Source organism: Dromaius novaehollandiae, chromosome Z (assembly GCF_036370855.1).
Source record: "Dromaius novaehollandiae isolate bDroNov1 chromosome Z, bDroNov1.hap1, whole genome shotgun sequence".
In the NCBI taxonomy this organism is placed as follows: Eukaryota; Metazoa; Chordata; class Aves; order Casuariiformes; family Dromaiidae; genus Dromaius; species Dromaius novaehollandiae.
In genome coordinates, this window is record NC_088132.1 from 30,048,904 (window position 1) to 30,062,997 (window position 14,094).

General features: G+C 42.5%; 1 protein-coding gene across 7 annotated transcripts in view; it reads right to left on the reverse strand.

Annotated features, from left to right (window-relative positions):
- Window positions 1–14,060, reverse strand: part of LOC112978752 (ATP/GTP binding carboxypeptidase 1) — a 72,098-nt gene extending 58,038 nt beyond the window's left edge. Inside the window, exons 1-3 of one of the 7 annotated variants that reach the window (XM_064502373.1) lie at window positions 4,987–5,148; window positions 2,921–3,147; window positions 1,025–1,081 (exon numbers count right to left, since the gene is read on the reverse strand). The gene's annotated coding sequence lies outside the window, so the exon portion shown is untranslated. Of the gene's footprint in view, window positions 1–1,024; window positions 1,082–2,920; window positions 3,148–4,686; window positions 4,770–4,986; window positions 5,149–13,642 lie in introns of those variants that run through there. The other 6 variants (XM_064502370.1, XM_064502372.1, XR_010386247.1 and 3 more) reach the window with 6 other exon arrangements.
- Window positions 14,061–14,094: the final 34 nt, after the last annotated feature.

The window sequence follows — 14,094 nt, forward strand, 5'->3', positions numbered from 1 at the left end:
ATGCCACACAACTGTTTACCACCAATCCACTTAACTGCAAAAACAAAGTCTGATACATGTAGCCAGTAAGAGCTGTAAATACCTATTTGTTTTTGCCTTTAAAAAACAAAGCCAGCAAGAAAAAAAAAGGCAAAAAACCCAAGAAAACTGCACTTTATTTCTTGCCTAGAAAGAAGCTCCTAGGAAGTTACAGGCACTTGGTAATCTTACCCTCCAAAACATGACAAGCTTGCTATCATCAGGCTCACAGGGTATCGTTTCCAGAGCTCGCATGATTAAAGGTGTCAGAACTATCGCAGAAGTCAGCTGCTCCTTGCCCAGCTAACATAACCCTCTCGGCAGGCAGGAGGCGAACGGTGCGGGGGGGGGAAAGGAGAATGGAAAGAGAAACAGCCAGGAGGGAAGAGGCAATCGCAGCAGAAACGAGGCACTTCCTTACACCAAATACTGACCAAGAACAGCACGTGCTCTAAGTGCAGTATTACTCCAGCCTACTTTTGCCAGCTCCTCAGCTTGGCAATGTCACATCAGTATGGTGCTAAACCTTGAAAACACTAGCCAGCACCTAGCCCATGGACTGCTCCTGTGGCCGATGCCATCAGGATGGCTAAGGCTGGTCTGCAAAGACATCGGCCTAAACACCTACCCTGGTTAGTTCACCAGCTGAGTGAAAGTGAACTGTCAAGCCTGGTTTTGAGCCAGAACGAAGGGGGGGGGGGGGGGGGGAAACAAACACACGCTATGGCTCCATGTTGCCCAATTTCTACTCAAATGCATCTCCAGCTCTTCAACTTTTAAGCTGATTCTGCTTGTTATTATGCAGAAATGCAGTCATCTCGCAGCCCATGAAATCTCTTAGCGACAATTCCTATTTCCAAAACCTCAATTTGTACCACTTAGCTTATGACTTATACATGAAGCAACTAAAACAGTATTACCTCTCTCCGCTATGCAAAACTCTGGACATCCTGCTTCTCAAAAAATCATAAGGCATTTAAACGTGAAGTAAAACTTTTATATACACCTTTTAATGTATTGAGCTTTTAGGTGGACGGCTTCAGGATTTTCATCTGCGCAGCTGCTGCAGAAAAAAGGAAGGATGTTCAGGTTCCCCTCCTCTATGTTTAACTGTTGCAAAACCTTTTTTCCAAGCATAAACCATGCTGATTTGTCTTTGTATCGAGGACACACACTGAACACAGTTCATAATCTTCTTGATGCAGAGGATACCTGAAAGTTAAGCTGGGGGTAGTAACAGGGCGTGAAGACACGTCCATGGATATATCCCCACCACAGATCCCACCGACGCCCTGATACAAGCAGCTACCCAGTGCAGCATGATCATACTCTTCCCAAGAGACTCAGTTCCTTTATACGTTGTTCACGGAGTTCAAATACTCAAGTTACTCCAGTTACACACCACGGCCAGGGCACCTCGAGTGGCATTCAGTTCTTTCAGATATTGGAAATCCATATCATGGAAGTGATCTCCAAAGAGCAAGAGCTCACAGGAGCTTTCAACCTATTTGTCAAGAACCCAAACAGGCAACTCCCAAGTGTGTTTGGTGGGGTATCACCATGACTTTTGAAGGCTGCAAAGGCTCTAATCATGAGATACATTGCTGAAAAGTTGTGAAGCAAGTGTGGGCCAAATTCCTTCTCCAGGCTAAAGCCTAAACCTGAGGTAAAAGTTCCTTCTATAAGCCAAGAGGACTTCAGAGAGTCTTCTCAGAAGCCTTCCCACTCCAACTGTAGCTTCTCATGAATAGTTTTGGAGGATTTGCTCCCAAGAGGGCAAACTTGTGGAGGATTATCTGGGGGAAAATGGACATGTGAGCAATCCAGCCCTAATGCTAATAGCAAGAGTGTGAAAGTAGGTTTTGCCGCCTACCGGTAAGGTTACTAGAGGGCATGCAATGTGCTGAGAAGCTGTCCTTGGAAGGAGAAAAACAACTCCCAGATGTTCAGTGAGAAACTTACGGGCTTAGGGGAGTTTCCTTGCCTCCTCGTGGACAGTACATGCTATCCAATCACATACTGTTCAGATGTGTGTGCTAAATGAACATGTACCAATCACTGTATAGTTTGAGTCACATGATCACGGTTAAAGCATATAAAAGATGCTATTCAGGCTTAATAAAGTGTCAGCATTTAATCATATTGATTGGCGTGCTGTCTGTTTTTGCTCCCACATAAACTAATTGTAGCAAAACTCAACTGATTGTTTGTTACCATCTACTAACAAGATAAGGGAGTATTTTTCAAGTTCAAAAGCTTTTACAGTTGGAAGAGAATTTGAAAATTTTTTTAATATGAAAACTTTACCGTGAGCTGCTGTCACCCCAAAGCCTGTACTGAAAGTCAGGTCTGTGATCAGGTATCACTTCACACAAACACCCATATATCAAGACTGTACTTTGGTTCATCATCCTCCCCTTCCTTCTTCAAGGGAATAAAAGTAGACACTTTTTTTTTTTTTGAAAGCTTCATAAAAATACTGTTCTTAATTTATGGTAGCAATCATAAAAAAATTCACAGTAGTGTACCAAGATATCAGAAACAAACAGTAAAAAAACTGTTCTGCTGAAATAGGGGTATGCAATAAAGTTATCTGGATATAAACAGGAAGATTCAGAAAAGGAAATTATCTGACTGAACCTGAGACAAACTCACCACATGCATAAAAATCTAATGTGAACATTTCTTGTTTCAATAAGGATAGGAGGATAAAAGGATCTTTCTCTGAAAGAGTAAGTGATATCCAAATATTGAAGCACAGTGCTTATACAGAAGGATTTTTTTCTGAACTAGTAAGAATAGGAATCCAGTTCAAGAAGACCCCACATATTCACTAATTATATGTTTGTTGTTATCAAGAGAAATCAGAAAAAGGCTTCAGTTTTTTCAGTGAGAATACTACCTTTGATATTCAGGAGAGTTATAACAATATTACAGTGACTTCCAGCCTCACGTTTCCACTCCAACATGCAGGCTAGAAAGATGTTTCAGTGGAAGCACGGCGCCGCATTAGCGGCGCTAATTCCAGTCATTTTCACTAATCAGAGGCGATTCTGTGCCTGCTGGTGATGAATTCAAGTGGTGAATGCTGGAACAGTTCAGAATCCCATTTTCAGACTTTCCCCTTCCCTAGAAATGGGAGAGAAAGGGGTTGGCAGGGAGACACACAGACTCACAACAGTTTTAGTACCCATTCAACAAGGACTGAAGAATCATTTAGCAACAGAAATCGTAACTTTTTTCACAGTGTTGCATGGCATTTCAGCAGTCTGCCTCTGTTGCCAGCTACAACAGGACAAACGCTCCAGGAGCATGGTGCAGGTACCCGGGAGTAGGTGAAGAGACACCCAGGTCATAACAACATTTCTCTGATCCTGGGGCCGATTACAGCTCTGACATAAGTTAGAGCAGCAGCAGCTGTTTTCCGGACTACTTTGAATCTCATGACTTTTTTTTTTTCCTCCAAATATGCTCATTAATACGCCATCTGTCTGTTAAAACATAGGTGTGGTGCATGGTGCACAAGTTCATTGTTATTTTGGTGTTCTCAAATTCACAAGTTGAGGAAAGTACACTGCCTTCTGAATTCATGAATAGAACATAGCCTTTAAAAGAAAAGTAGATAGGTACATCTGATAAAAAACATTCTTATCTTTATAAGTTTCTGACTGAAGAAATGGATTATCTCAAAACAAAGAGAGAAGAAAAGGCACAGAAAATAATACTAGCAATTCTTACAAAGGCCGTGAGAGTCAGTGAAGGCTAATGAGAGCCCTGTCGAAAAGGAGATCTTACTGCATGTGACCACAATTTCAAGATAAGAGAGAAAGTTATTACATAAAAAACTTAAATATGCCCAGTTTCTCTTGCCACTCCCTAACCCAAAAATAAAGCTACTCCAACACACACTTGCACTGACCTCATAGCACAAAATGTGAAGTATTATAAGTATTTTCAGAAAAACTCGTAGGTCACAAGTATGTTTTCACTGAAGGATTAGCCAGAAAGTGAGGCTATCCTATCAACACCATCCTATTACCATCATCATCACCCTGTCATTACGTGCAACAGTAAAATATAAACAAAAAGCTACTTGCAAAACAGGGAAGCCTTTTCACGAAACAGAGCCGATAAAGGTTCACACAGATACCTATTCCTCTAAAGAACATCATTAGTGAGAATATGCTTATTGTTGCGGATCTAATTTCCTCAAGAGGGAGAAACAAATACACAAAGTCTGCATTCATGTTGCAACTCCACCGAAAAGCTTCACAGCATTTTACATAGTGCAAGTTCATAAGTAAGATCTCTGCCCACAACATACAACAGAAAGCTTACAGCTAGAAGAAAGGAAAAACGATAGTTTATCTGAGCGAGATTCCCTAAACAATTTCAAAGCTCAGCGTTTGAAAAGACAGTAACTGAAAAAAGCACCATCACCTGCTATATGCAGGTTATTGCTCAAAGTCCCTCTCAGGCATTTGAAATTATACCTGCAGAAATACGGTAGATTTCCACAAATGACAGCGGGAAACCGGGGGAGAAAAAACACAGCACATTAACAAACTCGGACACAGAGACTCGCAAACGGGTACCCGGCGGACTGCGCCGCACGGCACATTAACTAACTGTTGTTTCAGCAGCGGCTTCTCCGTGCAACACCCATACCGGTTTCCGAGGCGGGCACCGCAGCAGGACCGCGGAACAAGAGGGGGCCGCGGGGACAGACCGCAGCCGCCGCAGCGCGGCCGGGCTCCGCCGGGGCAGGGAAGGCAGCGCCGCCCCCCCCGCAGCGCGGGGCCCGCGGCACAAGGAGGCGCCCCGCCGGCCAGGGCAGCCCGCAGGACGGAGCCCCGCGGGGCGGCGCCGCCCCCCGCAGCCCCGGCCGCTCCCTGCCCTGCCCCGCCCGGCCCGGCCCGGCCCGGCCCTGCCGCAGACCCCCCCCGCCCGCGCCGCCGGGGGCTTCACCTTGGCGGCGGCCGCGGCGCCGGTGGCTGGGCCGCCCCGTCGCGCGGCCTCGGGGCGCCGCGCCGGTGCGGGGGCGGCAGGCGGCGGCTGCGGGCTGCGCCCCGCCGTCCTCATGCGAGCGGCGGCAGCAGGAACCTGCCCGCACCGCGGGGACGTCGCGGCCCCCGCCCGCCGCGCCGCCGCCGTGCGCAGGCGCCGCGCCGCCGCCCCGCGGGGGGGGCGGGGTGCACGGGCGGGCCCCCGCGCCGCGCCCTTCCGCCGCTCGCCCCCCGGCCCGGGGGCGAGAGAGGCGCCGCGGGGGTCTGCGGGGGGGCGGGCGAGGAGGGGCGGCGGCGCTGCCGTGCGGCGGCCCCTCAGGACGGGCAGCGGGGGCGGCTGCGGCTGCTCCGGCAGATGCTGCGGGAGTCGCGCGGTGGCAGGAGCTGCATGACAGTCGCGTGAATTAACCGCGCCTGTGCCGGCCCCTAGCGCCAGCCTTCTCGGCAGCGCTCTTCGGGTTGCCCTTATGTTCCTGGTGCTCTCCCCCGCCGACTCGGTGAAGCTCCTGCACCTGTGCTTTAGTAGAGCTGAGCACTCACAGCTGCAGATGAGGCTTACAGATCCCTAATACCCCGGGCACTGAAGCACGAAAGAAGACTCAGGAGATTAGTGATCAGTGATTGCCAAAGGCCTCATTTTCTTTTCTTTCCCTCCCGTATCTTTGTCTGCAAAAGGGAAATAATACTTCATATTAGTAGTATGAAGACAAAGTGCGTGAAGCGCTCTGCCATTAAGCATTATGGTAAATTAACCTCTATGTGCCTGGTTTTGAGCCACTCAAAAATACTCCAGCTGGTGACTTCTGGAAGCAGGCAGCTCAACCTCCCTGTCACTTTTCCCCCTGTAGAAACAAATAATATCTCCTTTTTCATGAAGTTCTTAAGATGGAGTTTCACACAAAGCAAACCGTTAAGAATTCCAAAGTCAAATTCTTATCCTGGCAGTTCACAAAAATCTTCTGAAGAAGCAGCAGCCCTTTAGCAAGGGCTGTTAAACAGAAATCCAGTCCAAATCTAATTTCTACCAATTACTATAGTCAATATTCCTGTTGAAAGCATAATTCTTATATCCAAGGTCAGTTTCCCAAATTCCATAGGGAACTTCACAGTTAGGCAAGCTAATTCTCACACAGTAAAAAATCCATCAGATCCATCAAAAAGCTTTATTCATCTTGCCTTTCAAAACCCATATGCCTTATCCGTTTGGCTACATCACGTGCCCCACATGCCGTAATTCATTCCACTCCCAAAGGCTAGAACAAAGAAGAGGATTCCTTATTTCTAAAACTTACGCTAGATGCTCTGTAGCAAGCAACAGTGCGCTTCATGTGACAGCTGCTAACTCTTCCTTGGAGTTGAATCATGTAGAGAATGGTTTACAGTTACTGCTTGTTAATCCTTTAGCTCAGGTAAAGATTATGGTCTTAGTGAGAAAGTCTGCTTATCATCCATGCCACAGTCTACACATGATCTGTAGAGAATACACCCACACCCACTCTCCTACACCTTCTGAACACAAAACAAGCTGCTCTAGTGGCAAGTCAGCAGATACCTCAGAGCTTAGGACTTGCGCACTAACTCCGTATAGGTAAGAGAGGAGACACCAATCCTCCTATCTGGACTTTGTTAACTCTAGTCTTTGCCTAGGGTAAGCCAATTTCTACACATTAGATCAGGGAAGTGAACTGCAGTTTCAACTGAGTGAATTCAAGTTTAACGTGGTTTAACAGATTCTTTAGCCCATTACTGTGTCACTTATGCATAAATGCCAATTACCTTCTCTTAATAGCCCCCCCATATTAACATGAATGGATAGGAGTAGTTAAGGGATATAACCAGTACTCCTTATTTTACTATTGTTCACTTGGTCTTTCTCCAGCATTTCAACATTAATTATGCTCCCTGGAATTTGTAAACCTGCTGGGTTTGGGTTACAATTCAAACATACACATACATTTGCAAGGAGATCCCTCCCTCTCCTGCCTTGGAGTTCTTCAGTCTTGAATGAAAGGAACGCAGAGCATCAGCATGCAAGGATTTAGCAGTGTATTGGCACTGGAGTAGGAATAGTCTCACTCATTTAACAGCAGTCACACTGGACTCTTACGAAGACAGAATACTCTAAACCAGTAAAGATTTACAGTGAAGATTAAAGATTTACTTGAAGTTCTACTCATAGAATGGTTCTGAGTGCATAACTCAGTCTAAAGCATTGTCAGGGCATTAGCAGAAGAGATGGAATAAACTGAAATATGACTCAGTTGAAGACAAAAATAGTCTAAGGCAGGCACTGACAAGTAAATAGCAATTAAAGGGAATACAGATAAAAATATATGACATTTTTCAAAGCTGAAGTCAAAGTCAGTTTACTTAAGAAGTTAGTTCAGAAAAGAATGTTTTTAAACAGCTCTGTATGTGCTGGCACACAAGAAAAAAATAAGTCAATTCAAAAGATGAGACTTCTCTACTGCAGAAAAAGGACACAGCATCAGATCCAATTAATTTAAGACTGGCAAAAAGTTTCATTTCACTTAAACTAAAAAATGAGCAATATCAGTATGGCTAATACAAATACTTAGATCAGTTACTGAAATCCATTACCTTTTCACACTGGGAATGTAATCAAAGTATGCAGATAAATGGAGCCCCAACACAAAATAAGAATAAACCTTTATCTTAGTTATTTCACCCAAGAGATTGTTCTGCACAGAACTATTTTTTCTAGCTAAACATCTATTTATTCTTGCAGGTAAACATCTATATATATTGCAGGTAAAGTGATTCCCCATTTAGCATTTATTTCTACAGAGCAGACGTTTAGAAACTTTTCTTTAGGAAACCTGATTCTGGAGTACAAATGCACTTGCAAGCCAATATTCTTATTTACATTCATAAGCTATTCTTACTTACCTAAGAAGTGTCACTGATTCTGATAGAATTTACTTGTATGAGACTGTCTGCAAGAACTTGTCCTAGTTTTGTTTCTATTTTGAAACAGATTACTGTGTGTGAAAGCGAAGAGTTTATCCATGGAATCCTTTGTAAAGATATACTTAAAATCACTCTCAGAATACAATTGTAAATCGTTTATTTGATGCTATAACATTAATGTAATGGTTAATTTTTTTGATTTCACAAAATTGTACAATATTTCAAGTAAATTCTGACAGGTACATAAAACTATTGGAAACAATTGACTTTTTAGTTAGAGAAAGCCATAAATCTGCATTGTTAAAAAAAAAAGGCAATGGTAAATTATATTATTGCCATTAAATGCAAGTTTGACAGGGAGCCAGTCCCTCTTTCCTGTAATTAACAGACACAATAATACGGCCCTCTGGAGCAGAGCTGGTTCCACACAAGATTTAAGTCTTAAATTTCAATATTTGTAGGGAATTCTGTCACTGGTACATGCTTAGCAGAACAATCCAAGCACTTGCAAAAAAGGAACAGACATATGTCAACCTACAAGCACTGCAAAAGGGCAAGGCAAGAAAAGGCAAAGGATGTGTTCAGCAACATAAGCAAAAAAAGGCATATTATATGTTTATAGAAGTCAATCACATTCAATTAATTTAGTATTTTTTCTCAGGGTGTAAGCAAAATGAATTGAGTGAGAAGCATGGACAGAGGGGCATAAGTTTGTAAACAGACAGCACCTTCCCCGCTTCCAGTTGCATGTTTATGACCTGATTCTTCAACATTTACCAGTATGTAAGTAGTGCAGTAAGACTTCCAGGATAGGAGCATATAATTAAAATAATCATAAATAATTTTAAGATTTGATGGTTATTCCCTGTGGGAGCAGGAAGAAGGAGAACAAGAAAAAGCTCTTCAAAATATCTGAATGGTAATTAAATGTAAGCAGGAAGAGACCCACTATCCTTTTACACAATTTCAGTGAGACTATACAAGTTTAGTACAACTGAGAAACTGATCAATACCTTTCCTGTTTTTACTTTTTTAAAACTAAAATAACAACTACTGCCAGCTACTAATCAATTGTGGAAAGATTTCTAAGAAAAGGAATAACACACTTCTGTTAGCATCAGATATATATAATTACAATCTTTGGTACAGAGAAATATTAAATAGGCCACATTTTCCCTAATACACTTATTAACTAGGAGACAGTGAAATATCCATTGACTGAAATCAGATCTAGTCAGTCAGTTTATGTAGATGTTGAAACAGAAATCAGGATGAGCCCTGTGAGAACTCCTGCAGTTCACTCAGAATGAACCTCCCTTTTTTTTCCCCTCTCTCTTGGAAGCCTTCTTACACCTCCAAGAGGAGACTGTAGGAAACTTGTTAACAAGTTCTATCATTGTTTTATTTTCACAGGATGGAGACAAAGTTGATTCCTGTACAAATAGACAAAAAGGATCTCAGCACAGGACTGCTTGAATCCCTACTGTATTCAAACAAATTCTCATGGAGCAAACAGAAGCTGTAATCGCACCAAAGAAAACCATGTTGACTGAAAGCACGATGCTGGAATGTGCTCAGAGCTATGATTCTCTGGTGATTTCAGATGAAGTAAACAACACTTTGGAAGAGACAGATCAGGACTCTGTAATGGACTAAAAGTTCTCCTCTGTTTCCTTTGTAATTACCACATGGTTGCTCATTGTTTCCCATTAAACCTTAACCTGTAGTAGTTAAATCTGCCTCACCTGTTCCATAATCTCATGTACTGAACAAATCCAGTCAGTTTGAGAGAATAAACATGACTGCTAGCTCTCCTTGACTCTAAATCATCATTCCCTCATTTGAGAGCCAACACTTGTCTCTACATACACACTGAAGAATTTGTTTTCGGCTCTGTATCTCTAGGTATGTCAATCCTCTCTAACTGTTAGAGCACTTGGTACTTTTCCAACAGAGCCTCTGTTCTTTTTCACCTTTGAGATCTTCTGTGCTCTGCTACACGTTGTATTTCAATGTATGCAAAAGCATTTCAGCTCAATGTCACATCCATGTTTCATTCAGCTATTCTTGTTTTTATAATATTAGAAAAGAAATTACAACTCAACTGATCTGTCTGAAAGCATAAGGTGGAAATTTGCAAATACATTTTATTTTTTGCATATTCCAACTCAGAATAGATTTGTATAGATATATAAATTTGTACTGGTGGTATTTTCTTCTAATATTCTGGGGGGTTTTTTGGTTGCATTGTCGGTTTGGGGAGGTGGGGAGGAATTCCCCAAATGATGCACTATGCTTCAAAGGCTCATACCAAGTTGGTCACTTTTTTTGAATGCCTACTGACAACCCTCAAGTTTGATTTATATATGCAGGATATTAATACAACAAAAAGCAGAGTGAATCTTGTATGTTTTGGTCAAACAACCTCCATTCTCCCAGTTTTATTAAAAAAGGAAAATTTTATGCACATGCTGCTATCTCCTCATATCCTGAATACTATCACAACTGTTTTTAGTCATTTCAGTGCACCAGATTTTAACGGCTTATATTAGTACAAAGCTGGTAGCTAAGTATTGTGAACCTAAAACTGGGGCAGTTTTCCAGTTGATTTTTATAGGCCCTTAATCTGTGGTAAACTCCACCAAATACAGGCACATTAAAGAACAGCAAGAATTAAAATAGACTTAGGCCCAGCTGAAGGTCACCTTCTTTCTATTTATGAAAGTATTTCACATATCTCCATTTTCCTTCTCTCCCTGCACCAATTACTTCCATTGACAAGGGCATCTAAAGCAATGCTAATTCTTGAACAATCTCCACAGTACTTTGATAAGGCAAAGGGAAAAAGTGACCTTCAAAAGTGGTATCTGTTTCTTGGGGGAAAGTTACTTAAAAATAACTTGCAGCAGGTGATCTCCCTTCCCATGATGGATTTAAGACACTACGTCAGGGAGAGGAGGGTCGACTGTGTTATTCAGAAATATGATAAACAACTGATTTTGTTGTAATTTTCCATAAACAGGTCAGTATTTAACTCCACATGCTTAAGATTCTTGATGCATGCCATTACAGCAGACAGAGGATAGTTATCTTTAAATCTAATTGTTTCCGTTTATTGAGCATGTTTTAAGAACAGCTTCCAGAACATGAGGAAAATATAACATGTTATAAATAGGCAAGACTTACTGGTAACTTATGTTTTTCCATTTAATTTGACTGACCTTTGCAGATAGAGTACTTCAAAGACAGCAGGTGCCTCTTCCCTTATGCAGATCAAAATGAACAGTTTTACAGGATTTTTTTTTTAAGCTGAACAGTGAGGACAAGTCTGCTCACATCTCTTTGTAAGTGTCCTTAAAAATTCATAATGCTTTAGTATGAGGTTCTGTAGTGTAAAAATAGACACTGTCTATTACAAACTCATACAAAATGCATCTGTATCTTCAAAATTAATTTACCATTATTTTGGAAGGACAAAAATAGCAGACAGTTGATTGAGTAGGCCATAAATTAGTTAGTACCTGTTAGTTGATGTATAGCTCTGTTTCCTTAAACAAAGCAGCCTATTTAAATCAAGTATATGATGAAGCGTTTCTTAGCTGTATTAACAGAACAAAGTTAGTCAGTACTTAAGATTGGGGCAATCCCCTCATAACGCTGACATTTAATCCACACCCACTTCACCAGGAAGGAAACAAACAACATTGTGCATACATCCACCAAGAATTAACCACAGGGTGTTTTTCTCTTCTAATTAACATTGAGAATTATCTCATGGATCCTAAACAGCTGCTGTGCTTGACTAAAAAAAGAGGGATACTTTTGTATTAAAAATTGAGGCATTTTAAATACCAGTATCTTTTGTAATCAGTCCCAGACAGGCTTGAAGTCTTAGGGAAGGGGAACAAAAATGAGTGTGTGGGGGGAACCTAAGAAAAAAAAACAAGAGATGTTTCTTTGTATGTCTGTATGTGAATATCACTCGTATCAGAAGTCAGATCATTACTTCTGAATTCAGATCAATACTGAAGTGCTCTGTCAGTGCACTTCATTGTATTATATCAGGTAAAACAAGCACTTTGATGTTTTGAAACAAAACAGCCTAGAGGTTCCTACAGTGAACATGTGGAAGCTTTTTAAACTGCTATGGTCATTTCACACGCAGGTCACACAGGTGACCAACCTGGTGTTCATTTTTTGACTCAGGTATTTTTGCCAAGAGAAGTTATAACTGATTCCAGTCAGTTATGATATATTCATTGGTCTATTGTAAACTGGACTGAGATCACCATGATCACATCACAAAAGCCAGCTTATAGCTGTTACCATTCAGCCTGGGCAGAAACATAAACAGGTGTTTGTTAAAAGGAGTATCTGTGGCAAATTTCAAACATATTATCTTCTCAGAATTTTTAATTAAATACTGAATTATTTTATTAATTTGGTACCTAGATGATCATTACAGATTATTGTATGGGCTAGAGTCCTTCTCTCGAAGAAATTAAAGACTGAATTCCCCAGAAATTCAGCATTCTTTCTAGAGAGCAGAGTGATGGTCCAGGCACCATTGTGTTCTATATCAGAGAAAACAGATAAAACTAGTTTAATTTTACAGATGTTTAACCACCACCAGGTTTCCTCAACCCATTAGCTAGGTTCAGACAATGACATACTCTGTGGCCATAACCTTGAAATCATTAGAAGATTTATATTACATAGAGTTGTGTATCCTGTCAGGAAGTCAGTATAAGTGCAGCACAGCTGTGAACCACCAGCATATCAACAGTCCTTGAACTAAAGACATAGTTCTTTCACGTAAGTTAGGTGATGCCACTGATTTAACAGGAGCTCACACAAAGTTTTCTCCTGTTACTTGTGACAAGTACTCTGTACCTGGAACATGTTCTTTTAGATAGAAGGGTGACAGATGAAGTTAGTGTTTCCATTTGAAATTTAACTACTTTGTCTTAATTCTGCAAACAAAAGCTCCTCAGGCTAGTTTACTTGGTTAGCAAAGCATACTAACAGCTGTCTTTTATACTGGTGATGTTTCTCAGAAACACTGAAAGCATTCAGTTTATGCGTTCTGAAAGAACATTAAAGATTAAATCCACTGTAAATGGCTCTAAGAGTATGGTTCCCTAAGACACCTTAAGTGTCAGCTAGTTTCCTCACTGGCAAAAATAGTGGATCACCAAAATGTCTGAGTGAACTCCACAGAGAAACATGTTTATATAAGCTCTGCTAGATATGTTTTAAAAAAGGGGGGAGAGTGAAAGGTATGAGAGGAAACACTAGACACAGAAAAAACTGCCTAGAGCCTGTTTTCAATTTGGCAAATCAAATTTGGTGACAGCACCAGGACTACCAACACTTCTGCACCATACTGCCTACTGGCCAACTCAGCACACCACCATCAAAACCAAGGGTCTCCACTGCAGCCTCACAAGACTAACTCACACCAGGGTGCAAACAACCACAGAAAGAGATGCACGATACTGGATCACAGAAACACAGAGCTGAGAAGGCCCGAGATCCCCACAGAGGCAAACCAGAGAAAACAAGCAGATCAGCAGCAACAGTTCACCTATGCTGTCAAAATAATTCCTCAAAGGAGATGCTCTGGCCTTATTAAGCAGCATTTTCCAGGTGCTCTACTGGCCACAAAAATTCTCCTAATCGCTAACCTATAGTCCTGCAGCCGCGAGTTGAACCACTTTCTTTGTAACCTCGCCGGGGAGACAGTGAGGGCAGCGGATCCCTACCGCCCTCTTCACAACAGCCTTCACATGCCGGAGCACCTCCGATCCCTTCTCAGCCGTCTTTTTCCCGGTCGGAGCCAGCATGTCCTCGGGCACCGCCGTCTGGGGAGCGGGGGGGGCTCTCTCTCCCCGGCCCTTCCTACGGCGGGTGCCCAGAGCCGCTGCGATCTTCGCTCAGGACATCCTCGCCAGCACAGGCTGCAGCGGAGCCCCCCCACGTTCAGACTCGCACCTAGACGCCGTGGTGGCACCGGCGGCCGGGATAACCCTCGCGCCGAACGGCCTCGCGGCACCGTTACCACCCGCCTTTCTCGCGATGATTCCAACTCTCGCGGTACGCCCCCCCCGCCACGGACCGGCACTGGAGGCGCGCGCAT